The following is an 11,845-nucleotide window of genomic DNA, read 5'->3' as shown; positions in this document are numbered from 1 at the left end:
TCGACAGTACACGTGTGTACTTTGTGGAACGTCCGAACTTGCCAATATTCTCCTTCTTCAGGTAACTTCGTTGCACGCACACTAAACTTGCATGCCTTGTCCTTGCAACCAACCTCATAACGAGCTTTACATGACCTTTTTACTCTTAGCCCAAACTGCACTTTTAAAGCCAACATGTTCAAAGCTCGTTTCAACTTGGCCTTCGAGGAAAATATTCTTCCTTTATATAAGCGATCATCGGCACATGTCGACTCCTCAGTTTTAATTGTTTAAAAGGAGAACCTTTTTGCACTTGGAATTACCCAAGTACGAGATATCACTGCATTTTCCCTTTCCTAATAACTGTCATGGAGCAATGTACTAGGGGAATGAATCTCGTTCTCATCAACGATGGGGTTATTGTATATGGGGTCATCACACTGAACATTTCCTACATCAACACCTCCAACAGGTTCTGTTTCACATTCAACATTATTGCAAATTGGAATATCACTGTCATAAAGCCAGTCCTCATATGAACTCTCATCATGCCATTCATCAGGCCCATCATCCGAATTGTCATTAAATCTATCTTCACCGGTAAGGAACAAATTCTCATTTCCCTCATCACATGCAGTATTATCCTCGAGCGTCGCAGTGTCACCTTCCAACGTCACAATGTTGTACTCAAGTGTCACATTCTCATTTGAATGCCATTACATCCTGTACAATTTCACCCGATCGTCGCATTTGTTGGACATAAGTAATTAATTGGTTCAATGCACATCTTGATAGGAATTGTGCAGCCAATTGTTCTATGAATGTCGTGTGTCTACCGGGCTACACAAACTCTTGTGCATACGTTAATTGCCATTGTTGTGGGTTACGGACCGAACGTTGTGGTATATGTGAAGCATTTTATATCTGATTTTGATAGAGCTGATTACCATGTTGTTCAGCTTCTTCATGTGATATAACATTTGTTTAGCGTCCTTTAATGCTAACATACACAGCTGAAACATTTCTCTGTTCTAGCAGAATTAATGCAACATCCTCATCGTCCTTGATAATTGGCCCTGATAGCTCTCCAGGTGTACTGATCAATGCATGTAACTCAATCTTGTCAATTTCTGAATTTACCCCAACAACATCTTCAACCAGCTTCATCAATCCCACAAACGACAAATCACTCATAACCCCCCGCATTCGTGACTCACCACCCTTGTAAATGCCATCCACCACTGACCACCATGTTTGATCACAAGTCGAACAATTGGAACCCCACTGAAATTTTGAAAACAACAATAATTTGTCAATCATTTAACACATTACATGACATGCCGTGTTCTAGAATTTGTCAGTCATGTTGTAACACGCCATGCATATAACGTAGAATGTGGTAACACGCCATGCATATAGCGTAGAATGTGGTAACACGCCATGCATATAACGTAAAATGTGGTAACACACCATGCATATAACGTAAAATGTTGTAACATGCCAACGCTGACACGTCAATGACTATAATTACTATGTCCTTACACGAACTAGCTTAAAATACCCATGGCGTGTGACACGTCAATCAGTGTAATCATTGACTCCTTACATGAACTGCCCTAAAATAACCAATGTCGTGACATGCTAAAATAACGCTAGCACTTGTTGTAGATGCATGGTGTGTAACAACTCTGGGCAATGTTTCTAATCCATATTCTAATTTACACCAAATGTTTCAGAAATTTAAGTGTTGCAGCAATAAACCCAAACCCAATAACATACCTTGATGTCATCTCTGCTATAGAGTCTATTAATCTACGAGAATATGGCCAAATGCCGAGAGATAGACCACAGCCCGATGACGATGGTGCTCAACAGAGAGTTGATGGAGCTCATACAGTTCAGAAAGCTAAGAGAGCTTATGACAATGGTGCTCAATAGAGAGTTGGCAGAGTTGAGACAGTTCAGAGAGTTGAGATAGAAATATGACCGAGCTCAAATAGTTGAGCATTTATTTTTTTCTATTTTCTCTCTGACGGGAAGGAGATATCGAGACCTTATTTTGAAACGATGTTTTTAAGGGCATTTTGGTCTACTCATACTTCTTTTTGGCTAGAAACAAATAACTTTATATGGGTGGTTATTTTTGAAATCACCTTATCACGAGGTCCATTTTTCACAATTTTCTCAATAATAAAACGGCGTAGACAGCAAGCTAAACGACATAAATTTTAAAAGAACATGAGAAAGTCACGGAGCTCTTCTTCTTCTTCACTGTTTTGAATTTTACCGTGAACCTCCATTGTTTAATCAGTGCTATTTCTCACCAGGAACAAAACCCAACACTTCAACACACCCCTTGGGTTTTGTTTTGCAAACTCCTAATTCTTCTCTCATCCACAGGAGCTTATCTTTGCTCAGATTCCTAGTGAATATGTCAGCAAGTTGAATGTCTGTTCCACAATGCTTGACCTCAATTTCTTCATTCTTCACAACTTATCTGATTGAATGTTTCACTTTAATATGCTTAGTTCTTCCATGATTGACTGGATTTTTGGCAATTGATATTACAGACTGATTATCAATGAACAATGTTATCCCTTTTTCCTGCTTAAATCCCAAATCAAAGAATTTTTCTAAGCCAAATAGCTTGATTTGCTGCTGCTGCTGCAGATATATATTTAGCCTCTGCAGAGGATTGAGCAACTGCCTCCTGCTTCTTGGAGATCCATGAAAAACCCCACTTCTAAACAAAAAATAGTAGCCTTCAGTACTCTTTGAGTCATCAATGCTCCCTGCCCAATCACTATCACAATAACCAACAAGTTCATTACTATTTGCCTTGTCAAACTTCAATCCATGATTCACTGTACCCCTGGCATATCTGAGTACTCATTTGGCTGCTATATGGAGAATCTGAGATGGCTTCTGCATAAAGCGTGACAACAAGCTTACTGAAAACATGTTATCAAATCTTGAGGCTGTTTTTAGAAAGTAAACATTTTATTTAAAATAGGAGTAAACTCTAATTAAGATTACAATTCAATAAAATTTTGGTTGGTATTCTGCAGTTTTGCATAAAAAGTCTATCAACTTTAACTTTATTCCATCTCTCTTTTCTAATCCGATCTCTTTCCAAAAATAATAATAAGAGTAGTAAATATAGTGCCATCTTTTCTAAGATAAAGCTGGAAAGCAAAAAGGAAAGGCAAGACGTGAAACATATGATACAAAGAATTAATCAAAGTGGAGAACAGAGAAATGACTTCCTCAGTCTTCGGTTTCTCAATTTTTTTTTTCCAATCAAAGTCAATACATTACGTATCAAAAATGCTGATTCATAAGCAGTCACTAGCAAAAAGCCAAACCATTAAAAAAGGAAAGGAAAAAAGACAGTCCACACGTCGTGAACTGCTCATACCTAAAACAATTTGACCACCCTACAGTAAGATACTTCATGCATACATTATCAAAACAAAAACATTTAACATCCTCTCCTAGGAATGTAAATATCATACCCTAATACTATCACACCCCACATTAAACAAAATGAGGGTTGTTTTCTTTCACCAGAAATTCAACCCAATAACAGACTCAACATAGTGCTGTCATCCTGTATGCATCCATGAAAATATAACCTGCCCCTTGTATTTCCTTTCTTATGTCAACCTTAAAATGCTAAAGATCATAACATAAAGCTCAACAAACTGATATGAAACAAAGATGTAAAAAGAAACACCAACAGCTCCAGATATCACCAACCAGTCATCACAATTCTTTTAGGCAAATGGTCCTTGAGAATATGTCGTAAGACAAAGAACTGCCCGAATCATGAACAGGATTAGGAACTGCAACAACATTAGAACCTAAAGTATCAACATCGATGTCACGAGCAAGGGGGAACAATATATCCTGGTAGCTATGTTCACCAGCAGGATTGATCTTCTCTTTTCCAGCATCAGCAGTCTCTTGTAACTCCAACGCATATCCTAGCTTTTCCATTACATCATTCATCAGTGGCCTATTGACTCCCGCTTCTTGTATGCAACTTTCTGCAATTTCTACGACACCTTAAAACACTCTGGAGATATCTTTCCCCTTAGTCGTGGATCAATGATTTGATAAAGAGTTCCATCAGCAATGCATTTTTTAACCCAATGAGCTAGATTCACTTGATCAACTGCCAATTTTTTATCCAGAGCCTTTCTTGCGCATAATACTTCAAATAGTACTACACCAAATGAATAAACATCTGATTTTTCAGTTAATGAATGCCCTCGAGCGTACTCTGGATCTAAGTATCCCCATGTGCCCTTTACTCCAGTATTGACCACGTCAATTTTGGACAGCCCAAAATCGAAAACTTTAGCAGTAAATTTTTCATCTAGAAGAATGTTGCTTGTCTTCACGTCACGATGAATTATAGTATATTTCACTTCTGTATGAAGGTAGTCCAATCCAATAGCTGCTCCATGGCATATCTTGAGTCTTTGCTTCCATGTTAGAGGATCATTTTTGGTGTCATATAGGTGATCACGTAGAGTACCATTGATCATGTAATCGTACACCAGGATCATCTCAGAGTTGTCATTGTAGTATCCAATCAATAAGAGACCAAATGGATGTGCCGAAGCTGGGAGAGCATCTCAGTCTCAGTCTTGAACTCCCTTGCACCTTGTCTAGACTCAGGATTCAAGCGCTTGATGGCAACTATTGTTTCACCATTATCCAAGAAACCTTTGTATACATTGCCAAAACCAGCTACCCCAATAATCAAAGCTTCATGGAAGTCACTAGTTGCAGCTTTGATCTCATATAGCGTAAGTGACGGTACAATTCATCAGGCAATGATGAGGATTTTGCCCAAAATGATTTCCTTTTGTAAGGATCCAGCCAGCAGCAAAGCCTTGATCCTTTACAGTAGGCACCATGCCAGTGCATCTTTATGTGTAGCCAAACAATGATACAACATAATAAAACTAGTATAATTAACAAGCCTATCCCACATCCACCAATGGAAAAGAGCAATTTCCTCTTTGTGTTGGACTTTTCTGCTTTCGGACTTGATTCCTCATCGCCAGCGGGTAGGGCCTGTGGCACAGGATTCGGTCCAGCAAGATTGCCACCAGAGTTGTTCAATTTGAAGACTTCAAGTCCATTCAGGATACCATCTGCATAAGCACTAAATAAATTTTTAGGATGTAAAGCTATGAAGAGGGTAACTCACTTTTATCTCCAGTGTTCCCAATCATCACCACATAGTCTTTAAACATTGGTATCCCTTTACCACCGGCAGCTTCTATCACATCAAATGCTGCCTCTGCGGTCTTATTATCTATGTAGATACTAAATCGCCTATCACTCACAGTTTCTACATATGGATCAAATTCACAGAAGTGGAGTCTAACAAGATACCTGAATCCAAAATCAACTGGTAACCTCCATGTTAAATTGTACAACAAGTTCTCTGTTCTGTTGCTTCCCATTGATCCAGCTGTTCTATATACATCAGTTAGTGCAGTGTATTCTGTTATGATAGAATAACCAAGTTTAATACTCGTGTTACTAGCTACAACGCCAGCTGGCACCAGATAAAAGTAGTGATCATACCAGTTTCTGTACATGCCAGTATCGTCCACGGCAGGGATTGATTTGCCCCCAATGTTCAATCGATGAACATTCTCAAGTGCTGTGTAGTTATCAATCTGGAACTGTGCTTCTTGACCTATGAAAGGAAGGCCTTGATCATCTAAACGCGAGTAGTAGAGGTTGGTTGGCATTGAAACAATCTCCATTCCATTGATAAAAGCATAAGACATGCTGATGTCGGGGCGTTGTAAAAATACTTGGGCGTTATGAAAGACACCAATCGTAGTGAGGTTGAAAACCCCACTAAGATGAATCACCAATCTTGGTAAGGTTAAAAACCCTACTAAGGTGAAAAATAGCCAAAATCCCACTTTGGTTAGCTGGGCCAAAGATACTAAAACCTCTTACTTTTTAAAAAGAGTATAAAGAAATAAACACTCTCACTTAAGAAAATATTATTTATTAACTCTCAACTCTGAATGTCTTACAACTAAGCTCAAGGATCCTATTTATAGTATTATAAGCCTAAATCCTAATAAGACTCTACTTCATGTTGTCTAATACAATTAGAATAATTAATAAGAGATTTAAATAAAATAGGTGTTTTATTCCTAAATAAAACATGACTAGCTTAAAGTCCTAATACAAGTAAAAGAAGAATTTTATTATACCTATAATTCCTAAATAATAATAATATAATATTATACTCCTATATCATTCTCTCTAAGTTGGAGAAAAATCGTCTTCAAGATCCATATCTTCATCATGTTCTCCATAGTAAGGTGAGAGATCAACTACATTGAAAGTTGCAAAAACTTCATAATCTCCAAGAAGTTCAATCTTGTAAGCATTCTCATTAATACGTTCTAAGACTCGGAATGGTCCATCAGCTCGAGGAGATAGTTTTGCACAAGACTTAGGAAAACGTTCTTTCCTTAAATGAATCCACACTAAATCTCCCTTTTTAAAACTAACTGGCTTTTTGTGCTTGTTGGCTTGCTTTTGGTATCTGTCAGTCTGACGATTAGTCTTCTCTCGTACTTCTTCATGAAGCTTCTTGATTTACTTAACACGTTCTTCAGCATCAGCACTAAATTCACGAATAGTTGGTAATGTAGGAAGGTTCAAAGGACTAAGAAGGCGTTTTCCATACATTACTTCAAATGAACATCTTCCAGTGGTTTGGCTCACAAAATTATTATAAGAAAATTTGGCTTGTGCTAATACAAGATCCCATTGGCGAATGTGTTTACCTACAAAGCTTCGTAATAAGTTTCCCAAACTTTTGTTGACCACTTCTGTTTGACCATCTGTTTGAGGGTGACTTGCTGAACTAATTGTAAGTGAGTTCCTATTTTCCTCCAGAGAGTTCGCTAGAAATGACTCATGAACTTCATATCTCAATCTGAAGTGATAGTTTTTGGAATTCCATGAAGACGCACAATTTCTTTAGTACAAATTAGCTATGTGAGAAGCATCATCAGTTTTATGGCATGGCACAAAATGAGCCATTTTGGAAAATCTATCGACGACCACCATCACAGAGTCCTTTCGCCTTTGAGTTCTTGGTAAACCCAAAACAAAATCTATACTCACATCTACCCAAGGAGCTTCAGGAATGGGTAATGGTTTATACATACTAGTGTTTTGATTTCCAAGTTTGGCAATATGACAAATACGACACCTTTGAATATGTCAGATGATATCTCGTTCCAACTTGGGCCGATAAAACTTTTTTTTCACAATAGCCAATGTTTTGTCTTTCCCAAAATGTCCAGCTAATCCTCCATTATAAGTTTCCCAAATAATAGATTGGCGTAAAGAACATCGAGGAATGCATAATTGATTACCTTTGAAAAGATACCTTTCTTGTTGATGAAATTATCGATAAGGATATTGGAAACTGGATTTCCATATCTCACCAAATTCAGGATCTTTCTCATACAATTCTTTCACAACTTCAAAGCCAACAACCTTCAATTGTAAGGTAGAGAGGAGAGTAAGGCGACGACTTAAGGCATCAGCTACTTTGTTTTGTGCACTTGACTTGTGCTTGAGGAGAATTGGAAAGGCTTGAAAAAACTCACTCCAAGCTGCATGTTGCCAATTAAGCTTGTGTTGGGAGTTAAGGTGTTTGAGGGCTTCATGGTCAGAATACAAGATAAATTCTTTTGGCAATAAATAATGGCTCCAATGATCAAGGGCTCGAATAATAGCATAAAAATCCTTATCATATGTTGAGTACTTTAATCTTGTATCATTGAGTTTCTCACTAAAAAAGGCAATTGGTCTTCCTTCTTGAGAAAGAACAACACCAATACCAACATTAGAGGCATCACAATCAACTTCAAACACTAAATCAAAGTTCAAAAGTGCAAGCACGGGAGCTTTAGTAATCCTTTCTTTCAATTCCTCGAAGCCATGTTGTGCCCTAGTATTCCATATAAAACTATCTTGTTTGAGGCATTCAGTAAGCGGAGTAGTAATAGAACTGAAGTTTTTAATGAAACGTTGATAAAAAGAGGTCAATCCATGAAAGCTTCAAATATCATGAAGTGACCTCGAAATTGGCCAATTGACAATAGCATCAACTTTGCTTTAGTCCACTTCAATCCTTTGGTTTAAAACAACATATCCCAAGAAGATAACTTTGTTTGTCATAAATTCACACTTCTTTAAGTTAGCAAAAAGCTTTTTCTGTCGAAGTACTTCAAATATTTACCGTAAATGTTCTAGATGCTCTTTTCTGACTTTTACTATACACCAAAACATCATTAAAATAAACCACAACAAACTTTCCAATAAAATGGCAGAATACCTAGTTCATTAGGCGCATAAAGGTGCTAGGTGCATTAAAGAGGCCAAATGGCATAATTGTCCATTCATATTGCCCATCACGAGTTTTAAATGCAGTTTTCCATTCATCTCCAGGTCACATTTGAATTTGGTGATAACCATTACGCAGATCGATCTTGGAAAAGATAATAGCACCATGCAATTGATCCAACAAATCATCAAGTCTAGGAATGGGAAAACAATACTTGATGGTGATTTGTTCATGGCACGACTATCAATGCATAGACCCCATGTTCCATCTTTTTTTGGAACTAATAGAGTAGGAACAGCACAGGGGCTAACGCTTTTTCTTACCAGGCCTTTCTCTAAAAGTTGTTTGACTTGATGTTGTAACTCCTTATGCTCTTGCGAACTCATGGGATAAGTAGGCTTGTTTGGAATTACAGATCCAGGGATAAAATCAATGGCATGCTGAATATCTTGCATTGGTGGCAGTCCATTGGGGTATCTCATTAGGTATAACATCACAAAACTCTTCAATTATGAGTTTGACATCTTTGGATAAAGGTGAAGATACTTCATTCTCCTTATAAACTAATAAGAGGTATAAAAGGCTTGACTCACTATAAGCTTTGTTTAAACTAGACATAGTGATTAGTGTTTTATCTTCTTCTTATTTCTTTGGGTAGTCTTTTGGCTTCAATAGAGTTAACATAATTTTTACTCCGTCCTTAATGAAGGAATAAGTATTCTTGTATCCATCATGGTGAGCTCGACGATCATATTTCCATGGGCGTCCTAACAACAAGTGGCATGCGTCCATGGAATAACATCACACCAGACTTCATCTTCATACTTATTTTCAATTGAGAATTGAACACAACAGTGCTTTGTTACCTTAACTTCGTTTCCTTTTCTCAACCATTGTAACTTGTAAGGATGAAGATGTACTTTAGTTGAAAGTTTCAACTTTTTCACCATATAGTTGGCAACAACATTCTCACAACTTCCACTATCAATAATGACATTACAAACCTTCCCTTGGGATGTGCACCTTGTATGGAATATGTTATGACGAAGGCAAATTTCATCTTCTATCATCATAGTAGTGTTAAGGTTACAACGAACAACAAGAGCTTCTCCATGGTCAATAGAAACTTCTTCTATCTCTTCGTTGTTAAATATTTCTAACTCATCATCTACTTCTTCTAGGCTAGGTTCTTCCATGACTTCTTTTTCAACTAAAGAGATAATTCTTCGATTTGGACAATTAGAAGCAATATGCCCAAATCCTTCGCATTCGAAGCACTTTTTGTTGACATTAAAAGCACATGTAGAAGTAGTCCCTTTACTGTTTAAAGTTTTTGAAGAGTTTACCCTTGGAGGTGGAATGGTTGTTGAACTCTGTCTTCCACGGTTTGAGGTGGAATCTTTCTGTCTAGATGAACTCACTGAGCTTTTTAGTAATTATTGTTTCTCAACCTCGAATGCTAATCTGATGACATCATTTAGGTACCAATATGGTTGTAGTTGAACAATATCTACAATTTCAATATTGAGACCCCCAAGATAACGAGCTACAGTTTGTTCTTCAAGTTCATAGACATTGCACTTCATGTGAAGTTGTTTGAACTCCATTGTATATTCTTCTACCGACATTGTTTTTTGCCTCAAGTTATGAAATTTGATAAAAACTTCTTGTCGATAATGCTCAGAAAGAAACTTACGCTTGAGTTCTCGACGCATCTTATCCCATGTTCTGATCTTGTTGCAGCGTTCTCTTTCTTGTTGCCTTTTGAGATTTTCCCACCAAATAGAAGCGTGCTTCTTCAATTTAATTGCCACAAGTTTCACATGTTTTTCATCGGGAATATCTTTGAGCTCGAAAACTCTTTCTACTATGTAGAGCCAGTCAAGGAAGTCATCAGGATGAAATCTTTCTTCAAACTCAAGAATGTCAACTTTGATTTCCAAATCTTTGGCAGCAGCAGTTCTCAAGCGATGAATAGGTACTTCTTCATCAGATGACGAATTTTGATGAAACGGGTTGGTGTCATTCTCTTCATCACTAGAGCTGCTATTATTGATTTCAGCATCACGTCTTGCGAATTGCTCTTGTAATTCTTGAATTTGATGATGTAGTTCTACAATCTCAATCTCATGATCATCTTTTTAACGATTTTGACATCGTGGCGGCATTTTATTGTATGGTGATGACAATGTGGTGATGTAGAAAAAAAAAAGATGATGATAGAACTATAAAGTAATAAATAAAATTACCCGAACAAGGAGTATCGAAACTTGACAACGAACCTGAACTTATGCAGTGAACAATGATCCTCCCGCTCTGATACCAAACTGACGTCGGGGCATTGTAAAGACACCTGGACATTATGAAAGACACCAATCGTGATGAGGTTGAAAACCCCACTAAGGTGAGAATAGCCAAAATTCCACTTTGGTTGGCTGGGCCAAAGATACTAAAACCTCTTACTCTTTAAAAAAAGCCTAGAGAAATAAGCACTCTTACTTAAGAAAATATTATTTATTAACTCTCAACTTTGAATGTCTTACAACTAAGCTCAAGGGTCCTATTTATAGTATTATAAACCCAAATCCTAATAAAACTCTACTTCATGTTGTCTAATACAATTAGAATAATTAATAAGAGATTTAAATAAAATAGGTGTTTTATTCTTAAATAGAACATGACTAGCTTAAAGTCTTAATACAAGTAAAAGAAGAATTTTATTATACCTATAATTCCTAAATAATAATAATCTAATATTATACTCTTGTATCATATGCTCATAGAGAGAATAAAAGTTACAGTGAGACTTTGATTCTACTACAAATTTACACAGAACTCTTTCAAAAATGATACTTCCCCAAAATAATCAACAATAAGAGAAGCATTGAAGTTATTAAGTAGTGAATAAAACCCTACCTTGACAGAGAAAAAGCTTTTAGACTTGTCAAAGCCTTGGTACTGAGCAGGATAGAAATGAGGTCTAATAAATTTTTGTCCAACAGTAACTGGAAACACGTAAGTGAATTGGGATTTAGATATTCTTGTAGTCAAGTAAGGGACTCTAAGGATGGAGTTGCTTTGGGAAAGGGTAGTGGCAGATACTGATTTGCTAGAAGATTTTTCAATGAGAGCAAACTTTGAGTCCTTGTCCCTTGTCCATTTACGACTACCTGGCACTACTGAATTGCCTGAAGTTGAGGAGCCACAGTTTAGAGCAATATTATCAGGTGAGGTGTAAATTTGTGCACAAATGGCAACATGCTGAAGCAAAAAGAAGAGGGAGAAGGTAGCGATAAGAATTGAAAGGTTTCTCATGGAAGATAAGACGGATTAACAGTACTATTAAGCTAATTTTTCCTCGAAATATTGAAGTAAGGGGACATAAGTCTTAAATTTTAGAGTAAGTGCCTACTTTTGGAAATAAAGCCTAGGATTATGATTCTGTTCGCATAA

At 37.0% G+C, this 11,845-nt stretch overlaps 1 pseudogene; it reads right to left on the bottom strand.

Annotated features, from left to right (window-relative positions):
- On the bottom strand, positions 336-11,845 carry LOC108661587 (annotated as a pseudogene).

Source organism: Theobroma cacao, chromosome 4 (genome assembly GCF_000208745.1).
Source record: "Theobroma cacao cultivar B97-61/B2 chromosome 4, Criollo_cocoa_genome_V2, whole genome shotgun sequence".
Classification (NCBI taxonomy): Eukaryota; Viridiplantae; Streptophyta; class Magnoliopsida; order Malvales; family Malvaceae; genus Theobroma; species Theobroma cacao.
This window is presented reverse-complemented; position numbering and strand designations above follow the sequence as displayed.